This window comes from Phocoena sinus, chromosome 5 (assembly GCF_008692025.1).
Source record: "Phocoena sinus isolate mPhoSin1 chromosome 5, mPhoSin1.pri, whole genome shotgun sequence".
NCBI lineage: Eukaryota > Metazoa > Chordata > Mammalia > Artiodactyla > Phocoenidae > Phocoena > Phocoena sinus.
Genome location: NC_045767.1, coordinates 91557260 through 91571803, shown reverse-complemented (window position 1 = coordinate 91571803; position 14544 = coordinate 91557260). Strand labels below are relative to the sequence as shown.

Below are 14544 nucleotides of genomic sequence, written 5' to 3'. Positions count from 1 at the left end.
TCATGAGGGTTCCAACCTCATGAATGGAATTAATACTCTTTAAAAAAAAAAAGACCCCAGAGAACTCTAGCTTTGTGTGCCATGTGAAGATACAATGAGAAATTAGCTGTCTGTAATTCAGAAGGGTTCTCACCAGAACCTGACTATGATGGCACTCTGATCTTGGACTTCCAGTGTCCAGAAGTGTAAGAAATAAATGCTTGTTGGTTATACCACCCAGTCCAAGGTAATTTGTTATAGCAGCCCAAACTGACTAAGACACATATCATCAAATTAAAATGTTTAACACGGAAGCTGAGTTGGTAGAGAGCCAGTCTAATTCTGGTTCTTTACAATGTCATCACAGATTAATAGTTCTCTAAAAGTGATATCATTCCAAAACAGTCTTACTTCCTTAGAAACTGGTAACATGCTCTTAACTTTCCCATCTTGTAGAACAGCGGTCCCCAATCTTTTTGGCACCAGGGACCAGTTTTGTGGAAGACAATTTTTCCACAGGGTGGGGGATGTGTGTGGGGGTGGGGAATGGTTCAGGTGTTAATGGGGGTGATGATTCAGGTGGTAATGTGAGCAATGGGGAGCGATGGGGAGCGGCAGATGAAGCTTCGCTCCCCCGCCCGCCGCTCACCTCCTGCCGTGAGGCCCGGTTCCTAACAGGCCGGAGGACTGCTACCAGTCCACAGCCCAGGGGTTGGGACCCCTGTTGTAGAACACACATTTGGAATAAGTAGTACCAAAACCACTTCCGAAAGAAGCTTACCTTGACATATAATCTAGAGAATATAAGTTCCGTGAGAGCAGGGACTTTGTCTCTCTGTGCATGGCTATATCCCTAGTACCTGGAAGGTGTGTTGAGTGAGAAATATGTGCTGAGCAAGTCAGTGTATGACTCAGTGGATGTATCACTACTGAATCTGGGTTGCTGTAGATTAATAATGTGTTGGATGCCACCTTGAGTGGGAGATTTTGTTCCCATTAGGGCAACTATAAGGAATTGCTTCTGTAATGTAAGAGTGACACAAGAGATTTATAAGTATCGAGGATGATCATACAATGATATGACTAAGAAGGCCGAGACCTGGTATGGGATGGAGAGACAAAAGAAATGTAGGACAAGAAGCTGATGTTACAGAGGCATACAATTTAGTAGGGAACAACTCAATAAAAGTGCAAGGTAGTATAGGATTAAAAGCAAAAAGAATAGAGGCAGACTGAGATCTACTACAGGAGTTTGGAGAAGATGGGGAGAAGCATGAGTGCTTTGAAGTTATTTATATGACTGCTGGGTGAAAACAGACCTGATCAGAAGAGAGCTGAGGCCAGAAAAGTAATGAGGAGCTGGGTGGTAATTGAAATGTGAAGTTACATTTTTCTGGATTAGTACTCCAGTGAAGGGGTCCCCAGTCCCTGGGCCGCAGACCGGTCCATGGCCTGTTAGGAACCAGGCCGCACAGCAGGAGGTGAGCAGTGGGCGAGTGAGTGAAGCTTCATCTGCCGCTCCCCATCGCTCGAGTTACCGCCTGAACCATCTTCCTCCCTTGTCCATGGAAAAACTGTCTTCCACAAAACTGGAACTGGTCCCTGGTGCCAAAAAAGTTGGGGACTGCTGCTCTAGTGGGAATGGAGAGAAAGGCTGAACAATGTGTATGTACACAAACACAAACATACACTGTTTTCTGCCAGGTATTATGCTCAGCAAGTCACATACATTAGCTCAGGTGAGGTGACTGTTTCATTTAATCTTCATATCAACTCTATAAGATAGGTATGATTTATCTCAGTCTTTCAGATGATAAAATCAAGTCTCAGAGAGGTGAAGTGATTTGCCAAGATCGTAATTGTTTTAAGCAACAGAGCTAGAATTCAAACCTAAATCACCCTAACTCCAAATCATAATCTTTTATGAAAGGTTGTATATAATATAAAAACAGCATGGAGTAAAAGGTAACTCTCAGGTTTTGAATGTACAGTACTATGCATAAATAAGACATCTGCAAGCAACTGTAGTAAAAGAAGAGAAAATACAGACGAAAAGCTGCTTTAAAAGCACTCTGGGAGGGCTTCCCTGGTGGCGCAGTGGTTGAGAGTCCGTCTGCCGATGCAGGGGACACGGGTTCGTGCCCCGGTCCGGGAAGATCCCACATGCCGCGGAGCGGCTGGGCCCGTGAGCCATGGCCGCTGAGCCTGCGCCTCCGGAGCCTGTGCTCCGCAATGGGAGAGGCCACAATAGTTAGAGGCCCGCGTACCGCCAAAAAAAAAGCACTCTGGGAGTTTTATACTAGTTTCCTTTATAGTAGTTTCTCAGAAGAATGGTACCTTCTGTGTAATTCTAGATCCTCTTCTGTCCTCATATTTTGACTATTGGGTTGGAATTTTGAGGAATAATTCTGACCAGATGGAGTCCCAAATTATAGGGTTCTTTTTGCTCTAGGAGAGATTTGTCCAGTGGAGATTCTTTTGAAGAAATCATGGTAAAGCTACAGCTACTTGGGGCCAAATCACGATTATTTAGAATATCATCCCCTTACTTTCAGTCTGTATGTGTCTCTAGGTCTGAACAGACATTTCTCCAAAGAAGATATACAGACTGCCAAAAAACACATGAAAGAATGCTCAACATCATTAATCATTAGAGAAATGCAAATCAAAACTACAATGAGATATCATCTCACACCAGTCAGAATGGCCATCATCAAAATATCTGGGAAGAATAAATGCTGGAGAGGGTGTGGAGAAAAGGGAACACTCTTGCACTGCTGGTGGGAATGTGAATTGATACAGCCACTGTGGAGAACAGTATGGAGGTTCCTTAAAAAACTACAAATAGAACTACCATATGACCCAGCAATCCCACTACTGGGCTTATACCCTGAGAAAACCATAATTCAAAAAGAGTCATGTACCAAAATGTTCATCGCAGCTCTATTTACGATAGCCTGGAGATGGAGACAACCTAAGTGCCCATCATCGGATGAATGGATAAAGAAGATGTGGCACATATATACAATGGAATATTACTCAGCCATAAAAGGAAACGAAATTGAGCTATTTGTGATGGGTGGATAGACCTAGAGTCTGTCATACAGAGTGAAGTAAGTCAGAAAGAGAAAGACAAATACCGTATGCTAACACATATATATGGAATTTAAGGGAAAAAAATGTCATGAAGAACCTAGGGGTAAGACAGGAATAAAGACACAGACCTACTGGAGAACGGACTTGAGGATATGGGGAGAGGGAAGGGTGAGCTGTGACAAAGCGAGAGAGAGGCATGGACATATATACACTACCAAAAGTAAGGTAGATAGCTAGTGGGAAGCAGCCGCATAGCACAGGGAGATCAGCTCGGTGCTTTGTGACCGCCTGGAGGGGTGGGATAGGGAGGGTGGGAGGGAGGGAGACGCAAGAGGGAAGAGATATGGGAACATATGTATATGTATAACTGATTCACTTTGTTATAAAGCAGAAACTAACACACCATTGTAAAGCAATTATACCCCAATAAAGATGTTAAAAAAAAAAAGAATATCATACTTTCCTCATTCAACAATGTTGGGCCTATCATTGAGTACATAAGGCCTTTTGTAATTTTTCCTCCTTGCCTTTGATCTGCTGTTCCCTCCACATGGAAAGAGCCTATAGGACTTGGCCTATTTCTGTCACTGTTGCATCCCAAGTGCCTATGACAATGCCTGACACATAGCATCTCCCACCCCTCTCCTGCATCCCATCCCTCTGGCCTCCAGGAATTCCTGAGAGGACCCTGAGCAGCCCCTCCTCTTCCCACTGTCCTCCTCAGCATTTTTTAGAAAGGGTTATTGTGAGGGGCCAGAGAACCCCTAGGCCTCTACTGTGCAGGGAATTGTGGGCCAGAGAGAAATCACTGCCAGGGGTGGGCTCAGCTGTTGTCTCCCCTCCAAGGCTGGACGTGTCTCGTTCCTGGGGCAGTTTAAGAAACGAGTGGGTTATAGGCCTGGAGTAGATGGACAGACCAGCTCAAGGTTTGGCCTTCTCTTTCTTCTTACTTTCCCAGGGTGGCTGGGCTATACCCCCTCTTCCCTCCCTCTCTAGGACCAACCACTCTTCATCCACAAATCCCTCCCCGAGTTTAAGCACAGACTCCATCGTGAAAACTGTTTTCCTTGGTAGCTTAGTGAGCTGGTGCTGGTCCTGCCTCCCTGTGAAGCTAACCCAGCCGCAGGAGGGCACTTGGCCCCACTGCCTTCCCAGACTGTTCACAGGAGGGTGCCCAGCAGGGTAGCACACAGGACCCCAAAGGAGGATCCGAAGGGCGAGCAGGGCACTGAGGAGCACAAGCCCAGGTATGAGAGTCCCTGTCCCCATCCCTGCCTGCACTGTGCCTCAGGCCGGACCTAAGATCCTGCATGCCGTGTTCTTTTAAACAAAAATGTATTGAGATATGGTTGACATTGTGTAAGTTTAATGTGTACAAACCTTTTAATTTGCTACATTTATATATTGCAACATGATTACCACTGTAAGTTTAGTTAACACCTTTATCACGTCACAGAATTACAATATCTTTTTTTGTGGCGAGAACAACTGGTCTTTTAGCAAGTTTGAAGTTTATAATATAGTATTGTTGACTATATCATTATGCTGTGCATTAGATCTTCAGAACTTATTTATCTTCTAGTTGCAAGTTTGTATCCTTTAACATCTCCCCAATTCTCCCACCCAGCCCCTAGTAACCACCATCCAACTCTGTGTCTATGAGTTCAGCTTTTTTAGATTCCACATATAAGTGAGAGCATAGAGTATTTTTCTCTCTCTGTCTGGCTTATCTCACTAGCATAACGCCTTCAAGATCTATCCGTGTTGTTGCAAATGGCCGGATTTCCTTCTTATGGTTATATAATATTCCATTGTATATATATCACATCTTCTTTATCCATTAATCTATTAAGGGACACAGGTTATTTCCATATCTTTTGTGAATAAAACTGCAATAAACATGACATATCTTTTTGATATCCTATTTTCATTTCCTTTGGATATATACCAGAAGTGGGATTGCTCATAAAATAAACATACAGAAATCAGTTATGTTTCTATACAATAACAATGAAATATCTTAAAATGAAATAATGAAACTATTCTGCTCACAATAGCTTCATAAAACAATAAAATACTTAGGAATAAACTTAACCAAGGAAATGAAAGATCTGTACAATGAAAACTGCAAGACTTTGAGGAAAGAAATTGAAGAAGACACAAATAAACAGAAAGATATTCCATGTTCATGGACTGGAGGAATTAATATTTTTTAAATGTCCATACTACCCAAAGCCATTTATATATTTGGTTAAATCTCTGCCAAAATTTCAATGGCATTTTTCACAGAAATAGAAAAAAAAAATCCTAAAATTTGTATGAAAACACAGAAGACCCTGAATAGCTAAAGCAGTGCTGAGAACAAAGATGGGGGCATCACACGCCCTGACTTCACACTATATTACAAAGCTACAGTAATGAAAGCAGTACTGTACCAGCATAAAAATAGACACACAGACCAATGGAAGAGAATTGAGAACTCGGAAATAAACCCCACGTACAGGGTCAACTAATATTTGACAAGGGAGACAAGAATACTCAATGGGAAAAGGATAGTCTCTTCAACAAACAATGCTAGGAAAACGGGATAACCACATGAAGAAAAATGAAATTGGGGCCCTTTCTCACAGCACTCACAAACATTAACTTGAAATGGATTAAAGTCTATTTAAGACCTGATACCATAAAACTCCCAGAAGAAAACATAGGGAAGAAGCTCCTTAACGTTGGTCTTAGCAAGAATTTTTTGGATATGACACCAAAGCACAAGCAACAAAAGTAAAAATCAACAAGTGGGACAACATTAAACTAAAAACCTCCAGTACAGAAAAAGTAACAACAAAATGAAAAGGCAGGGCTTCCCTGGTGGCGCAGTGGTTGAGAATCTGCCTGCCAATGCAGGGGACACGGATTCGAGCCCTGGTCTGGGAGGATCCCACGTGCCGCGGAGCAACTGGGCCTGTAAGCCACAACTACTGAGCCTGCACGTCTGGAGCCTGTGCTCCACAACAAGAGAGGCCGCGACAGTGAGAGGCCTGTGCACCACGATGAAGAGTGGCCCCTGCTTGCCACAACTAGAGAAAGCCCTCGCATAGAAACGAAGACCCAACACAGCAAAAATAAATAAAATAAAATTAATAAACTCCTAACCCCACATCTTCTTTAAAAAAAAATTGAAAAGGCAACTTACAGAATAGGAGAAAATATTTGCAAACCACATATTGGATACGGGATTAATAACCAAAATATATAAAGAACTCATACACCTCAGTAGCAAAAAAAAAAAAAAAACCCCAAACAACCCAATTAAAACAATGGGCCAAGGAACTGAATGGATATTTTCCCAAAGAAACCATACAAGTGGCCAATGGTACATGAAATATTGCTGAACATCACTAATCATCAGTGAAATGCAAATCCAAACCACAGTGAGATACCACCTCACACTTGTTAGAATGGCTACTATCTAAAAGACAAGAAATAAGTTTTAGCGAAGATGTGGAGAAAAGGGAACACGTGCACTGTTAGAATGTAAATTGGTACAACCACTGTTGAAAACAGGACGGATTTCCTCAAAAAATTAAAAATAGAGGGCTTTCCTGGTGGCGCAGTGGTTGAGAGTCTGCCTGCCGATGCAGGGGACGCGGGTTCGTGCCCCGGTCCGGGAAGATCCCACATGCCGCGGAGTGGCTGGGCCCGTGAGCCGTGGCCGCTGAGCCTGCGCGTCCGGAGCCTGTGCTCCGCAACGGGAGAGGCCACAACAGTGAGAGGCCCGCGTACAGCAAAAAAAAAAAAAAAAAAAAAATTAAAAATAGATCCAACAATCCCACTTCTGGGTATATATGCACAGGCTGTGTTCTAACAGCAGGTATCTCACCTTGCCTGGCTGGGCATATGCAAAAAATCTTAACACTTGAACCAGGAGAAACATGGGTCTTTGGGACCCTGTGCAGCCCTGGGCTCCAGGAACAGTAGCCAAGAGCTTTCTCATAGGCTTGTCCCCAGTTCCTACAAGTATGACCCAGGCCTTCTCGACTCGGGCTGCCTTAAAGTACCATTGCCCCCACGACTGGGGTCTCTGTAGGCTGTGCCCAGGGCTGGCCCTTGGTCTTCAGAAGAGCCTCGTGGCTATGGCAATAGCTCCATCTCCCGAGACCGGGGGCCCTGAGTCTGAGTCAGACCCCTACACTATGGCCCCCTGCCCACCTCTTGGCTGACATGGCCCAATTCAGCCTTGGCTAACAAAATCTCTGTTGCTATCCCATTTATCTGGTGTCCCAGCTTTCCCTTAACCTGGCCTGGGACACTCTGGGAGCCCTTTCTCAGTTTGTGTGCCACTGTGAGACCAGCAGGGGCAGAGGGAAGCTTGTGGACCTGAGCCAGCTGGCTTTCCTCCCAGCATACCACCCTGAAGGCCTCCTACTCTCCTGCCACGTCTCACTTTGTAGGTTTCTCTTTCTTACCAGTCAAAATAAGTAGTAAATCATGGGCCTTTCCTTCTCAGGACATGTTGGAGATGGTCCCTGGGCCAAGGACTGTCTCCTGACCTGCTCCCTTTGTTATTTTTCCAACTTCTGGACATATTGCATGACATACACTTCAATAAAAAGTATAGCCTAGTGAATTAGTAGGGCTACTGAAAACATCAGTAATAATCAAGAGCCTGAAAATAAGGTCAGTAAAGGTAGAGTTATGAAAAATGGAAGCTCCAAAAGGTCTTGATATAATTTTTGACATTGCATGAAGTGGTCAAAAAGTGTCTAGTCTCTACCAATGATTGAATAATAAAAATGAGTGTAGTTAGAACCAGATAGTTTGATGAGGCTATCCTGACTATGCACATTCCGTTGCAAATCTACATATCCTTTACCTACAGAGAGATCAGAGTTAATCCTGTAAGAACTGAGTCAAGACATAACTTCGCGGACACTAGGCATCCACTAACCCCCTAGGGAAAAACAAAGCAGCTCATGCTTTGAAACTGACTAAAAAACAAGCAGACAATGATGAGATTGTCCCTGAGGTTTTCATAACAGAATGAATTTAGGATAGACTGAATGGTATATGGACGCTGGATGAAGAAATCTTTTTTTTTCCCAAGTAAGAGATTGGTCTTCAAGTTCTTATATACAGAATGGATTGTTATTCACCCAATATGGTGCCCATCTAGAGACTATAAATTCCACATCTTTTTTACTCCACATAGGAGCAGCCATGTGACTATGTTCAGGTCAATAGGATGCTAGCAGAAATGATACGTGCATCTTCCAGTTCAATTTTCTCAAAAGTGAAGTCACTTGCCTTCATCTCTCTTTCACCTCCATGGAAGGAACCATGGATGAGGAGGCAATTCAACTGCGTGGGTAACAATGCTCAAGTGGAATAGTGTTACAGGCTGAATGGTGTCCCCCCAAAATTCATACGTTGAAGTCAACCTCAGTACCTCAGAATGTCACTGTATTTGGAGAGAGGGTCTTTCAAGAGGTAATTAAGTTAAAATAAGGCCATTGGTGTAGGCCTTCATCCAATATGACTGGTGTCCTTATAAGAAAGGAAATTTGGACATAGGCATGTACAGAAGGAAGATGATGTGAAGATACAGGGAGAAGATGACCACCTATAAGCCAAGGAGAGAGGCATTAGAAGAAATAACCCTGGCCACACCTTGATTTCTGACTTCTAGCCTCCAGAATTATGTGAAATAAATTTCTGTTGTTCAAGCCACGCAGTCTGTGGTACTTAGTTACGGCAGTTCTGTCAAACTAATATAAAAAGTAAGATGGATGAAACCAGTATCCCTGAGTGAAGCAGAGCTGATTGTCTGCCTAACTCTGGACTTTTATGAGAATGAACTAAACTATTCTGTTGAGTTCATGTATTTTGGTGTCCCTTTGCTATAGCAGCTTAAGCTATACTCTAGTATAATACTTAGAGGGGGAAAAAAGGGAAACAAGCATTTAACAAGAGAGAAGGAGCGAGGCAAACCATGATATATTCACTGAACATAACCATGAACTAGGACCTCAGCATGGAAAATGACTGATAAAAATTTAAGTGCATAAGTCATATATTCCTCAAAGTATGTAAAATATGCATACACAAAATGTCTAGAAGCAAACTGTAGTTATAAAAAAAAAAACTATTGGTTGTGTTAGAGGATTAGACACATCAAACGTGGCTTCTTTATCCTGATAATTTAAATCAGTTCCATTAACAATATATGTACCTTTAGACTTACCTCTATACTTTCTATTTACTATCCTATAAGTTTAAGTCAGCAAAGAGAATCATGCTTAGACATTAACCCCGCCTATTCTGATTCTGAGAAAAGTGCTACCCACTGTTCCTCCTTCCCATCTCTTTGCTTTCTTCTCACCAGTTCTTCCCAGCATTGTCTTACTCCCTGCTTTCTTACAGACCAGTAAGTGGAGCAGAGTGGTCAGGGATGGAAGAATTGAAGACAAGGAAGAGAGATGGGTGGAAATACAGAGCAGACATTTCAGTTCCTTTCGTTCCACCTCAATCCCTGCAGAATTCATCACAAAACTGAAGCAAAGCTATTGAAGCTTCCACAGACATATCTGTGTGTTATCTACAAGGTGTAAATGAGGCATATGACTGTTCACCAATGTGAACAAGCTTAGCTGAAGTAACAGCATAGGAAGTCATTAATTAGATTGTTCAGCTGACCAAATCCATTCAGTGAATGGCTGTTATAAAAGCATTGTGATTATGCGCTTCTGAGTCCTGGCCCATAGACTGTTTTCCAGCTCATTATTCAGAAGAAGCAGTTTACACCTCATACTACATCATCTCTTATTTCTGTTTCATGAGAATACAGCCTTCTTTGTTAGGAATGTATGAACTTCCTTTCAAAGCTACCAACAGAAAATGATTAAAAGAAATTCCAAGTGAAAGTAGGTATGCCTCATTGTTTTGTTTTGTTTTAAATCTATATTAGCAAATTTAAGGTTTTCAGAAGATTATTTATTTTATGATTGTTTGTAATGAAAAACAATTTTTCGACGTACACAGTAATTTTATCACTGATGTTTTAAAATACCGTTTCTTCTTGTAATGTCTTAAATTGAAGAGGGGAGGCATGTTCAAGTAATTGAAAGGTAGCAGTAAGCACCTGTCAGATGCTGGAAGCAATGACGCGCTATCTTGAGTTCTATAACTGAGGTTCAATACAAAACAAAATAGCACTTTAGTAATAACTTAAAGGCCTAGAAAAGGTGCTAAGCAAACAATGCCTCCAACACTGCATAACCTCCATGGGTAGTAATACTTAGAAACTGTAATCAAACACAACTGAATAATCGTGTAGTAGAGGTGATTATGACAGTGGATATGAATTTGAACTATATGACCACTAATTTCATGAATTTTATTGAACATGGAGATAAATGCAGGGAGGGCTCACTTTTTACAGTAATGTAAGATCATAAAAATGACTGTGCAAGCTGAAACAGTACAAAGTAATCTTAATAATCAATGGGGGGATATTACATTCGCTCAACGACCTCTAAAAATTTTTTGTCAAAACACTAAAAACTCTCTTACTGTGGTTTATAAATGTGTAGAGAATTGAAAATTATAGTAAAACTAGTAGTTATTTATTATACCATAATTTAAACATTAGAAACATTGAGAATCCAAGTGTTTTCTTTATTTGTAAAAATCTTCTGAAGAGTAGTTTGAATACTGCTTTTCTTCCCCTGGTCGTATACCTTATAACACAGAGCTAGTACCTCTTTTATGACTTGATGAATTGTCAGATTCCTTTCTAAGTTTGGATCCACTTCCAACATTTTGTCTTTGCCCTTTCTTATGTCATGAAATATCTCTGAGAGTTCCTTTAATGTAGAGTTTTATGCCAGTGTCACTTCCTCTGGGACACTGTCATCCTTTCAGTAACAACCACTTTCCTCATTTATGTCGAAAAGTTCGTCTGGCTGTATATCTAGAGTCTCAAATGGCAAACGGTGGCACTGTCAACATCCCGTGGTCAGCTATTTCAAATTTCACTATCAGAATTATCACTTTTCATTTCTTTGCTGGCAGTTCTCTCTTTGCATGATCTATTTTTGTAAAATGTTACGTGGTTTATCACTGAGAAACAGTCAACAGAACTACACACTTTGCTGTCTGAACTGAATAACAGATGTGCCATGACCAATCGCCCACAGACTTTGAAAGAAGTGGTATGATTGGTCACAGATCATGATGCACATTTGTTACTGACATAATGATTTGTGCCCCAAAGAGCTAGCAGAGAAGTTTGCACTTGATGCAATTACTAACTGAAATTCAAATCACTCTATTGGGGGACTGGTGTTATTTAGCTAATCCGTGGTAATCGAAATTTGTGTATATCAGAAGCATGCAAAGTGAGGACTGTTATACACCAATACTGTTGTTTAGGCACTTTAAAACCTGCTATTATACATAAGGTGGGCGGGGGATAAAAGAAATAATTCAACGTCCTGAAAGGAAAGTATCAACCAAGTGAAATATAGGATAGTCGAGAAAATAGAGGTTAAAAATGATGAGTGGCTACAAACCCACAGTACCCCCTGTGCTATGTCCTCTCAGGCAAGATGCCCAGGCTTTGTGTGCCTCTGCAAAATGCAGCATAATAACTGTTAACTGAAAAAAAAATAAACAACGTGAGAGTTGCGAGTTAAGTTTTATTTGGGGCAAAATGAGGACTATAGCCCGGGAGACAGAATTTCGGAAAGCTCTGAGAAACTGATTTAAAGAGGTGGGGGGGAAGGTCAGTGATTCTGGTGAAGGGGGAGTACATGCAATCAAGCACATATTTTTTGCAGAAGGTTGCTGCTAGTCTCGTGAAGGTTACTGCTAGTCACGAGCAGGCATCACCATGAAGGGTTTTAGTGCTTCTCTAGATACGAGGAGATGCAAGAATTGGGCTCATAAAATCTTCTCCTGCAAATCTCTATCTGAAGACCTGTTCTGCCAGTTTTTCCCAGAGTACAGAGTGCCTCCTTCCTGATCTCCACCCTGAACTCCTCTCAGGGGGTGTTGAAGGTCAGCAACTGCAGCAGCTCTTGATTTAATCCTTGTAGAGGCAGATGGCAAGTGCCAATTTGTAGTTGGCATAACAATACCTACCTTATAGGGTTGTCATAATAACTGAATCAAAATTAAACAATTATAGGGTTATCATATGTAAAATGATAGGGTTATCATAGGGTTATAGGGTTATCATATGTAAAAGCCTGAGAACAATACCTAGCACACTTGTAAGCGCTATAGAAACACTAGCTATGAGAGCAGGAAATAAGAGCAGGAAGCCCTAGCAGATGAAGGAAGAGGTGGTCTAGAGGAAATTATATCTCAACCAAAACAAAAAACCTGTCCTTAAAGTCGAAAGGAAATATTTAGGGTGTTTTTTTATTTCCTTTTGTCAAGAACTATAGTAAGGGTGATGCAATCTTCATGTTGTATTTGATATAAAATATCACTCTTCTTAGAGAGAAGACTGATTTAAAATTGAAGCTAAAATATCTAATAATGAAGAACAATACACATAGGCATCTATATTTCCTTAGAAATAAAATAGATTAAATGACTCCTGGTTTTATAAATCATTGAATTTGTAAAATAATTTGCAGTTATTTACATATTTCCAACAGTGCCCAAATGAGGTCATGGATGAAATCTTTCTTTAAAAATCATTCCCATCAAAGTAATCTACTTGAAATAGGCCATGTTGTTTCCTTTATTAGTGAGCTAAAGATTTCTGCAAGGACAAGTTACTTCAGCACTGGATTTTACCTGTATCTGTTTTATCTATCTTGGCTACGGTTATAGTGAAACTTTCACTGATACTCACAAAGCAGCCACACTCCCTGTGGCAATTTACAGCCAAACACTACCTGTAAGTTTTGCATCAGAACCCACGTGAAAGCTCCTCCCTCTCAGCTGCAGGATCATCCCACACCTCAAGTTAAGTCCTGATCAACGACCTGAAGAGCAGCATGTCAAAACCTATCACTTGCGTGCTCCTCTGGGTGGCTGAGTCATGGCCTCACCGACAAGGCTTTCTTTACCAAGTCCAGGTCTTCCTTAGGGCTCTGGTTCCATAAACCAGCAGGGCAACAAGAGTAATATTATCAGTCACATGGGTGTAATTTATGATAGGGTCAGAAAAACCGGACTTTCTGAAAGTTTCTGTGTTTTTACACAATCGTGGTAGCACTCAGCTGAATGTCCAAGATGCACCAAGTGTTAGAGCTGGAAGGAGCCGTTGCCAACATTGTTATCATTTAACTGATAACAACACTGATGGCCAGAAAGGTTGCAAAATTATCAGGTTGCCATACTAGGTCTAAGAGCATCTCTTCAGTCTCCCAGCCCAATGCTCTTTCCTGCTCATCTTATATCTTTGTCTCTCATGGTCATTTCCTTTTTTGTTTCATTATATACTTAGATACACATAACTGAAATTTAATTGAATAGATACTACATCCATGTGTGACTTAGCATGTGCACCCACCCCAAAATGCTCATTTTTAATGTTTTCATAATACCCTTACAAGCAAAAAAAAAAATTCTTAGCTAAACATAAGAATGCATGGAAATGATCTGAGACCAATGAAACATCATATAAGAGAAGGGTCTTATAAAACATTGCCAACTGCTGAGCGAGCATGCCCCACAAGCACAGTCAAGGTTGTGAGCTGTTAACATCCCTGCTTTTCTTGCCTCGAGCTGGTTATTATGTGCTGTCTGTGCCATCTGGGTGCATTATAAGCGCGTGGCGATTTTGCAATAAACCTGGTAACTAAAATGTAATCATGAAGCAGAATGACAGCGCAAAAGAATAAGAAATAAGGTCAGAAACAAAATACATTTTAAAATGAAATGTACCCTCACTCTTTCAAGTTGAGAAATTCAAATATATTATTGATATCTGACATTAGTGATTGAACATGAAAAAATGAAATAAAGAAAAAAGGTCATTTCCTAAAGAGTTCAACACGTACACATAACACACACACACATACATACAGGACACGCCACGTCACTTGGAGAGCCACCCCTGCTAGGCTGGCAAGCGCCCTGCGAATGACAGCCTATGAGGGCAGCAGATAATAAGGCCCATCTGTACTTTGCTCTCTTCACCATTCTGTCCCCAAAGTATTTTGTTCTCAGGTTTTCTTTTTTTTTTTTTCTTTTTAGCACCAGGCTCACCTTGCCTACCTGGACCTGGTCCCTGACGCACCCTGGAATCTCAAATACATGGGGCCAATACCTTACTCAGAAGGACACTTCTGAGTCCCTGCATATTCATTTGTATTCCACACCATGCTAGGACTCGGGCAAACCATCAGCTGATGACGAGATTCCAAGAGAAAATGTAAAATTTGAATTATTTTAGACAGAGCACCACTTTTCCTTTCAATTTGTCTATAAAGGCACACCTATAACTTAAGGAAG

The 14544-nt window shown here is 41.3% G+C and overlaps 1 protein-coding gene across 3 annotated transcripts in view; it reads right to left on the bottom strand.

The window, feature by feature from the left end:
- MTHFD2L (methylenetetrahydrofolate dehydrogenase (NADP+ dependent) 2 like) overlaps nt 1–14544 on the bottom strand; it is a 130501-nt gene that overhangs the window by 11179 nt on the left and 104778 nt on the right. The gene's annotated exons all lie outside the window — the stretch shown is intronic.